Source organism: Mustela putorius, unplaced genomic scaffold, assembly GCF_011764305.1.
Source record: "Mustela putorius furo isolate JIRA1106 unplaced genomic scaffold, ASM1176430v1.1 tig00003914_pilon_pilon_pilon, whole genome shotgun sequence".
NCBI lineage: Eukaryota > Metazoa > Chordata > Mammalia > Carnivora > Mustelidae > Mustela > Mustela putorius.
Window position 1 is genome coordinate 1,103,695 of NW_025422061.1, and position 9,939 is coordinate 1,113,633.

Genomic DNA, 9,939 nt, shown 5'->3' on the forward strand with positions numbered 1-9,939 from the left:
ATTCTGACGTTGGAATGCTTCATGCACCATTTATTTCCCTGATTCTATTTTGGTGGTTTTTATAAGCTGTTTGTTCCAGGCTTCCTCCTGATCCTTTCTCTCTATCTGTTTGTCCTCCAGATCACTAATTCTATCTTCTGTCTCAGTTACCCTAGCTTTGAGAGAGTTTAGATTAGATTGGAACTCATTGAGAGCATTGTGAACCTCCTCCCTGGTAGCTTTAAGCTCTACCCTAACATCGTGAACATCCTTTCTGGTTGCTTTCAGTTCGGCCCTAATCAATTTATTTGGTCATCCATGGCTTTCTCCAACCTAACTATTGCCTGGATAATTGTTACCCTGGATTCTCTTTCTGACATACTGTCTATGTTGATAGCCATTAGCTCTGTTGCAGAAGGTCCATCCTCTGTATTTTTCTTCTGTTGGGCATTCCTCCTCCTAGACATTTTGGTGGAGAACACCAAGTGTAAGATTTATATGCTCCTAGGACAAACACAAAAACACAGAAACACTGGTGGAAGAAGAAGATGGGAGAGTTCTTATAAATTCTCAGTGTGTGCAAGGAAGGTTGGTTTGATTCTTCCTGGATATATCTTGATATCTTTGTTAAAGGACTCAACTTTCCTAAGATAAAGGGGATTAAAATTTGGTTTACCTATAGGGGTAGTATTGATTGGGGAAAGGGGATTACTTTGAAGTTTAACTCTATATGAATATTAGAGGATAAAAATAAAAAGGAGTAAACTAGACTAAACTAAACTAAAATAAAAAAAAAAGAATTCAAAAAATAAAAATGCAAAAAAAAACATAGGTGTATGTATCAAAAAGTTCAGGTTAGAAGGGTATTATGGAGTTTGATGTACTGTACAGCTCGCTGTGATGAAAATAGTCTAAAAAAATTACCTATGTGTAAAAAGAAAATGAACCAGAATAGTGGGAATGAATGAATAATAAAAGTTTTCGTATGAAGTAGTGGTTGTTCTCTTGTAGTCCTTTTTTTTTTTTTTTTTTTTTTTTTTTTCTTTCTTGGTTTGTTTTCTGGGGGAGGCGTCTGCCACCTGGGTTGTCAGTCAATGATGTTCTCTGAGTTAAGTCCTCCTGTCCTCCTCAAGGGAGTGGGCTCTGAGGAAACTGGTTTTTTTCAGGCTTTTGTTCTCTGGTGGTTTTTATGTTTGTTTACTTTTTTTCTCTCACCTTGACTGCCTTTGTTGGTTTTTGTAGTTTTAGAGGAAAATAAACAACACCCTGATCTCCCTCTCAGAGAGAAGCCTCAGTGGGGGTGCAGAGCCTAAATAAGTTCCTCCCTGGCCACTGGCAGAACAGGTTTCAAGTTGCAGACCCTGGGGACACAGGATCTTTTGCTTGTACCCAAATCCAAGGCAGTGGCAGCTGTCTGGGAGCTCCAGACTGCCAGAGAGGTTCCAAGCAGCAATCGCACACTGAGATTTTGCCACTGGCCCGGGCTGGGAGTGCCTGGTCTTGATGGGTCTAAGAGTGCCCAGATTATGCACACCTCTTTCAGGGGTGGCTATGGGCCACGCACGTGTCTCAGACACAATGGGGCGCAGGTCCGAGAGCACCAGGCTGGGCTTTTGGGCACCTCTGTCAGGGGAGAGTTTGGGGTGCGTGGCTTAGGCTTTGGGAACAATGGCGCAGGTCAAAGAGTGCTGGCCGGGCCTTTGTAACTCTCTCAGGGGAGCATGAGGGACATGAGTGCGTATCTCAGGTTTTGTGGTAGGGCTCGCACTTTCTGCCGATGAGTGGCTCCCATCCCCACACAGGAGCCAGAACCCACGCATTCTCTGGCGTGCTGGCAGCATAGGGACCAAGACCTGGTTTCTCCGCCACACTCTCTCTGCCTCAGCACCGGGGAGGCTGTCCTGGGACTGGGGACTTAAGCCCCTGTCCCTAGCTGCCCCGATTCCCACAATTTCCCCCATGATCCTTTGCTCTTTTGCAGTGCTTTCAACCAGTCTCCTAGTTAATGCTGGTCCCCAGACACAGGGCACTCTTGCTCGTATTGGGGGTATTACTTTTCAACCGGTTACCTCTGGTGTCTCTCTCCCCTTTTTCTTTATCTTCTGATATCAGTCCACGGTTCCCACTCTGCTTTACCTTACCACTGGCATCTTCTGCCCCTGTAGAGACCAGACGTGTATGACTCTGATCTCAGGTTGATTTCTTGGGTGAATGGAGTTATTTGGTAGGTAATCAGCTCACTTTGGGGTACCAGCTGAAAAGGCGCCTCCTCCTACTCCCCCGCCATCTTGTCCGCCCCCCCATTTTCATCTTTTAACACTTAAATTGTGCCTTTAAATCTGGAGTTTGGAAGCCACAGAATTATTATAAGAATTAAATGAGAGAGGGGGGAGACAAGATGGCGGGGAAGTAGGATGAGGTGCCCTTTCAACCTGTACACTAACATGAACTGATTACCTTCCAAGGAACTCTGTGGGTGCACAAAATTAGCCAGAGATCAGAATTATACATGTCTGGATCTGTACCAGAGAAGAAGACACCAGTGGGCAGGTAAAGTGGAGTGGGAAAGACGTAATGATATCGGAAAATAAAAGAAGGTGGAGGGAGCCACCAGACGCGACCCATTGGAAAGTAATATCCCGATACGAGAGTGCCCTGCATCTGGAGACCAGCATTAACTCAGGAGTCTGGTAGAAAGCAATCAAAAAGAGCAAAGGTTTAAGGGGGGAAATTGTGTGAATCGGGGTGTTAGGGTCAGGGGCTTAAGTGCCCAGACCCATGACAACCAACCCTGGCACAGAGCGAGAGAGAGTGCGGCAGAGAAACCAGGTCTTGCTCCCTGAACCACCAGTGCGCCTGAGAGGGCTTGAAGCCCAGCTCGCATGAGGGACTGGGAGCCTTGCCAGCCAACAGAAGCACAGCCTTTTTGCACTCCCTATGTGAGTTCCCTGCCATGCCATCAGATTCCGAGTCCTGCCCAGCGTCCTCCCTTGAGAAGGGTGCACACAGGCGCCAGCCCAGTGATCTCGGACCCAGAAAGACCAGGCACTCCCATCCCGGGCCAGCGGGAAAATCTCAGTGTGCAATCGCTGCTTGGAACTTCTCTGGCAGTCTGGAGCTGCCCAGACGAGCGACGCTGCTGCGGTTTTGGGTACAAGCAAAAAATCCTGAGTTCCCAGGACCGCAACTGGGAACCTGCTCTGCCAGTGGCCAAGGGGGGATTTATTTGGGCTCTGCAGCCAGACTGAGGCTTCTCTATGAGAGGGAGGTAAGGATGCAATTTGCTTTCCTCTAAACCTACAAAAACAATCAAAAGTGGTCAAGGCAAGAGAGAAAAACAAAAGTGAACAAATATAAAAACCTCCAGAGAACAAAAGCCAGAAAAAACCAGTTTCCTCAGAGCCCACACCCTTGAGGGGGGCGGGACGACTTAACTCAGAGAACATCATTGACTGAAAACACACGTGGTAGGCCCCTCCCTCAGAAAACCAAACCAACCAGGAAAGCAAAGCAAAGAAAAAAAAAAAAGATTACAAGAGAACAACCACCACTACTTCATAGGACAATTTTTATTATAAATTTGATCCCACTATTTTGGCTCTATTTTTATATAGATAATTTTTTATTATTGTATAATTTTTTAGCCTATTTACAGGCACAGTGAGATGTCCAGTACATCAAATTTCATAATAACCTTCTAACCTGAAATTTTTTATACATACACCTCTGTTTCCTTTTACATTTCTTTTTTTTTTAATTTCTTTTTTTTTTTAATTTTAGTTTAGTGTAGTCTAGTTTATTCCTTTTTAAAATTTTTATGTTCTAATATTTATATAGAGTTAAACTTTAAGGTAATCCCCTTTCCCCAATCAATGCCACCCCTATAGGTAAACCAATTCCTAACCCCCTTTATATAGAAAAGTTGAGTCAATTAACAAAGATATCACGATATATTCAGGAAGAATCAAAACAACCTTCCTCACCCACACTGAGAATTTATAACCACTCTCCCATCTTTTTCTTCCACCAATATTTCTGTGTTTTTGTGTTTGTCCTGATAGTATATAAATCTTACACTCAGTGTTCTTTTTATTTTAAATTTTTTATTTTTTTATAAACATGTATTTTTATCCCCAGGGGTACAGGTCTGTGAATCGCCAGGTTTACACACTTCACAGCACTCACCAAAGCACATACCCTCCCCCATGTCCATTCCCCCACCCCCCCCTTCACCCAACCCCCTTCCCCCCAGCAACCCTCAGTTTGTTTTGTAAGATTAAGAGTCACTTATGGTTTGTCTCCCTCCCAATCCCATATTGTGTCATTGATTCTTCTCCTACCCACTTAAGCCCCCATGTTGCATCACCACTTCCTCCTATCAGGGAGATCATATGATAGTTGTCTTTCTCTGCTTGACTTATGTCGCTAAGCATGATACGCTCTAGTTCCATCCATGTTGTCGCAAATGGCAAGATTTCATTTCTTTTGATGGCTGCATAGTATTCCATTCTGTATATATACCACATCTTCTTTATCCATTCATATGTTGATGGACATCTAGGTTCTTTCCAAAGTTTGGCTATTGTGGACATTGCTGCTATAAACATTCGGGTGCACGTGCCCCTTTGGATCACTACGTTTGTATCTTTAGGGTAAATACCCAGTAGTGCAATTGCTGGGTCATAAGGCAGTTCTATTTTCAACATTTTGAGGAACCTCCATGCTGTTTTCCAGAGTGGCTGCACCAGCTTGCATTCCCACCATCAGTGTAGGAGGGTTCCCCATTCTCTGCATCCTTGCCAGCATCTGTCATTTCCTGACTTGTTGATTTTAGCTATTCTGACTAGTGTGAGGTGATATCTCAGTGTGGTTTTGATTTGTATTTCCCTGATGCCGAGTGATATGGAGCACTTTTTCATGTGTCTGTTGGCCATCTGGATGTCTTCTTTGCAGAACTGTCTGTTCATGTCCTCTGCCCATTTCTTGATTGGATTATTTGTTCTTTGGGTGTTGAGTTTGCTAAGTTCTTTATAGATTTTGGACACTAGTCCTTTATCTGATATGTCGTTTGCAAATGTCTTCTCCCATTCTGTCAGTTGTCTTTTGATTTTGTTAACTGTTTCCTTTGCTGTGCAAAAGCTTTTAATCTTGATGAAATCCCAATAGTTCATTTTTGCCCTTGCTTCCCTTGCCTTTTATGATGTTCCTAGGAAGATGTTGCTGTGGCTGAGGTCGAAGAGGTTGCTGCCTGTGTTCTCCGTAAGGATTTTGATGGATTCCTTTCTCACATTGATGTCCTTCATCCATTTTGAGTCTATTTTCGTGTGTGGTGTAAGGAAATGGTCCAATTTCATTTTTCTGCAAGTGGCTGTCCAAATTTCCCAGCACCATTTATTGAGGAGGCTGTCTTTTTTCCATTGGACATTCTTTCCTGCTTTGTCGAAGATTAGTTGACCATAGAGTTGACGGTCTATTTCTGGGCTCTCTATTCTGTTCCATTGATCTATTTGTCTGTTTTTGTGCCAATACCATGCTGTCTTGATGATGACAGTTTTGTAATAGAGCTTGAAGTCCGGAATAGTGATGCCACCAACATTGGCTTTCTTTTTCAATATCCCGTTGGCTATTCGAGGTCTTTTCTGGTTCCATATAAATTTTAGAATTATTTTTCCATTTCTTTGAAAAAGATGGGTGGTACTTTGATAGGAATTGCATTAAATGTGTAGATTGCTTTAGGTAGCATAGACATTTTCACAATATTTATTCTTCCAATCCAGGAGCATGGAACATTTTTCCATTTCTTTGTGTCTTCCTCAATTTCTTTCATGAGTACTTTGTAGTTTTCTGAGTATAGATTCTGTGCCTCTTTGGTTAGGTTTATTCCTAGGTATCTTATGGTTTGGGGCACAATTGTAAATGAGATTGACTCCTTAATTTCTCTTTCTTCTGTCTTGTTGTTGGTGTAGAGAAATGCAACTGATTTCTGTGCATTGATTTTATATCCTGACACTTTACTGAATTCCTGTATAAGTTCTAGCAGTTTTGGAGTGGAGTATTTTGGGTTTTCCACATATAGTATCATATCATCTGTGAAGAGTGATAATTTGACATCTTCTTTGCCGATTTGGATGGCTTTAATTTCCTTTTGTTGTCTGATTGCTGAGGCTAGGACCTCTAGTACTATGTTGAATAGCAGTGGTGATAATGGACATCCCTGCCGTGTTCCTGACCTTAGCAGAAAAGCTTTCAGTTTTTCTCCATTGAGAATGATATTTGCGGTGGGTTTTTCATAGATGGCTTTGATGATATTGAGGTATGTGCCCTCTATCCCTACACTTTGAAGAGTTTTGATCAGGAAGGGATGCTGTACTTTGTCAAATGCCTTTTCAGCATCTATTGAGAGTATCATATGGTTCTTGTTCTTTCTTTTATTGATGTGCTGTATCACATTGATTTGCGGATGTTGAACCAACCTTGCAGCCCTGGAATAAATCCCACTTTGTCGTAGTGAATAATCCTTTTAAAATACTGTTGAATCCTATTGGCTAGTATTTTGGTGAGAATTTTCGCATCTGTGTTCATCAAGGATATTGGTCTATAGCTCTCTTTTTTGATGGTATCCTTGTCTGGTTTGGGGATCAAAGTGATGCTGGCCTCATAAAATGAGTTTGTTTTTCTTCCATTTCTATTTTTTGGAACAGTTTCAGGAGAATCGGAATTGGTTCTTCTTTAAATGTTTGGTAGAATTCCTCCGGGAAGCCGTCTGGCCCTGGGCTTTTGTTTGTTTGGAGATTTTTAATGACTGTTTCATCTCCTTACTGGTTATGAGTCTGTTCAGACTTTCTACTTCTTCCTGGTCCAGTTGTGGCAGTTTATATGTTTCTAGGAATGCATCCATTTCTTCCAGATTGTCAAATTTGTTGGCGTAGAATTGCTCATAGTATGTTCTTATAATAGTTTGTATTTCTTTGGTTTTAGTTGTGATCTCTCCTCTTTCATTCATGATTTTATTTATTTGGGTCCTTTCTCTTTTCTTTTTGATAAGTCTGGCCAGGGGTTTATCAATTTTATTAATTCTTTCAAAGAACCAGCTCCTAGTTTCATTGATATGTTCTATTGTCTTTTTGGTTTCTATTTCATTGATTTCTGCTCTGATCTTTATGATTTCTCTTCTCCTGCTGGGCTTAGGGTTTCTTTCTTGTTCTTTCTCCAGCTCCTTTAGGTGTAGGGTTAGGTTGTGTACCTGAGACCTTTCTTGTTTGTTGAGGAAGGCTTGTACTGCTATATATTTTCCTCTCAGGACTGCCTTTGTTGTGTCCCACAGATTTTGAACTGTTGTATTTTCATTATCATTTGTTTCCATGATTTTTTTCAATTCTACTTTAATTTCCCGGTTGACCCATTCATTCTTTAGAAGGATGCTGTTTAGTCTCCATGTATTTGGGTTCTTTCCAAACTTCCTCTTGTGGTTGAGTTCTAGCTTCAAAGCATTGTGGTCTGAAAATATGCAGGGAATGATGCCAATCTTTTGATACCTGTTGAGTTCTGATTTGGACCGAGGATGTGATCTATTCTGGAGAATGTTCCATGTGCACTAGAGAAGAATGTGTATTCTGTTGCTTTGGGATGAAATGTTTTGAATATATCTGTGATGTCCATCTGGTCCAGTGTGTCGTTTCAGGCCTTTGTTTCCTTGCTGATCTTTTGCTTGGATGATCTGTCCATTTCAGTGAGGGGAGTGTTAAAGTCCCCTACTATTATTGTATTATTGTTGATGTGTTTCTTTGATTTTGTTATTAGTTGGTGTATATAGTTGGCTGCTCCCACGGTGGGTGCATAGATATTTAAAATTGTATGGATCTTCTTTTTGGACAGACCCTTTGAGTATGATATAGTGCCCTTCCTCATCTCTTATTATAGTTTTTGGCTTAAAATCTAATTGATCTGATATAAGGATTGCCACTCCTGCCTTCTTCTGATGTCCATTAGCATGGTAAATTCTTTTCCACCCCCTCACTTTAAATCTGGAGGTGTCTTCGGGCTTAAAATGAGTTTCTTGGAGGCAACATATAGATGGGTTTTGTTTTTTTATCCATTCTGATACCCTGTGTCTTTTGACAGGGGCATTTAGCCCATTAACATTCAGGGTAACTATTGAGAGATATGAATTTAGTGCCATTGTATTGCCTGTAAGGTGACTGTTACTGTATATTGTCTCTCTTCCTTACTGATCTACCACTTGTAGGCTCTCCCTTTGCTTAGAGGACCCCTTTCAATATTTCCTGTAGAGCTGGTTTGGTGTTTGCAAATTCTTTCAGTTGTTGTTTGTCCTGGAAGCTTTTAATCTCTCCTTCTATTTTCAATGATAGCCTAGGTGGATATAGTATTCTTGGCTGCATGTTTTTCTCGTTTAGTGCTCTGAAAATATCATGCCAGCTCTTTCTGGCCTGCCAGGTCTCTGTGGATAAGTCAGCTGCCAATCTAATATTTTTACCATTGTTTGTTACAGAGCTCTTTTCCCGGGCTGCTCTCAGGATTTTCTCTTTGTCACTAAGACTTGTAAATTTTACTATAATGTGATGGGGTGTGGGCCTATTTTTATTGATTTTGAGGGGCGTTCTCTGAACCTCCTGAATTTTGATGCTCGTTCCCTTTGCCATATTGGGAAAATTCTCCCCAATAATTCTCTCCAGTATATCTTCTGCTCCCCTCTGTCTTTCTTCTTCTTCTGGATTCCCAATTATTCTAATGTTGTTTCATCTTATGGTGTCACTTAACTCTTGAATTCTCCCCTCATGATCCAGTAGCTGTTTGTCCCTCTTTTGCTCAGCTTCTTTATTCTCTGTAATTTGGTCTTCTATATCACTAATTCTTTCTTCTGCCTCATTTATCCTAGCAGTGAGAGCCTCCATTTTTGATAGCACCTCATTAATAGCTTTTTTTATTTCAACTTGGTTAGATTTTAGTTCTTTTATTTCTCCAGAAAGGGCTTTTATGTCTCCCGAGAGGTTTTCTCTAATATCTTACATGCCTTTTTCAAGGCCGGCTAGAACCTTGAGAATTGGCATTCTGAACTCTAGATCTGACATATTACCAATGTCTATATTAATTAGGTCCCTAGCCTTTGGTACTTCCTCTTATTCTTTTTTTTTTGTGGTGAATTTTTCTGCCTTGTCATTTTGTCTAGATAAGAGTATATGAAAGAGCAAGTAAAATACTAAAAGTGTGGCAACAACCCGAAGAAAATATGGTTTAACCAAACAGAAAAACATATGGAATGCTTCACAAATTTGCGTGTCATCCTTGTTCAGGGGTCATGCTAATCTTCTCTGTATCGTCCAATTTTAGTATATGTGCTGCCGAAGAGAGCACCCAGTGTTCTTTTTGATGAGTTTCTTCCTTTATTTCCATATATATATATGCAAGTATATATATATATATATATATATATATAATTTTTTTTCTCTTGTCATATACTTTTATCAGTCTTCTTTTTTGTCTGTGTTTGAAAACTTCATAAATCTTACATTGAGGCCCTTTAGGGCTGAGCCTTCTATTTTCTCTCACCTTTCCTTCCTGTCTCTCTCCCTCTCTCTTTTTTTCTTTTCCTTTTCTTTTCCTCTCATTTGGGTGGGGAACCCTGATTGCTCAGAAGCATTCCAGGGTGCACCTTGACTGTACCACGGTTAATATATCCAGCTACACCCGTTCAGCCATCTCTCACCAAATAAGTAGGAGGAGGAATGCCCAACAGAAGAAAAATACAGAGGATGGACCTTCTGCAACAGAGCTAATGGCGATCAATGTAGACAATATGTTGGAAAGAAAATTCAGGCTACTGATTATCCAAGCAATAGCTAGGTTGGAGAAAGCCATCGATGACCAAATGGAATTGATTAAGGCCAATCTGAAAACGACCAGAGATCATGTTTTCAATATTAGGGAAGAGCTGAAAGCTAC

General features: G+C 41.0%; 1 non-coding gene across 1 annotated transcript; it reads right to left on the minus strand.

Annotated features, from left to right (window-relative positions):
• Nucleotides 1-9,245: 9,245 nt before the first annotated feature.
• On the minus strand, nt 9,246-9,351 carry LOC123388875. The gene has a single exon (XR_006603395.1). It is a non-coding gene; the product is annotated as a U6 spliceosomal RNA (small nuclear RNA).
• Between the last annotated feature and the right edge of the window lie 588 nt (nt 9,352-9,939).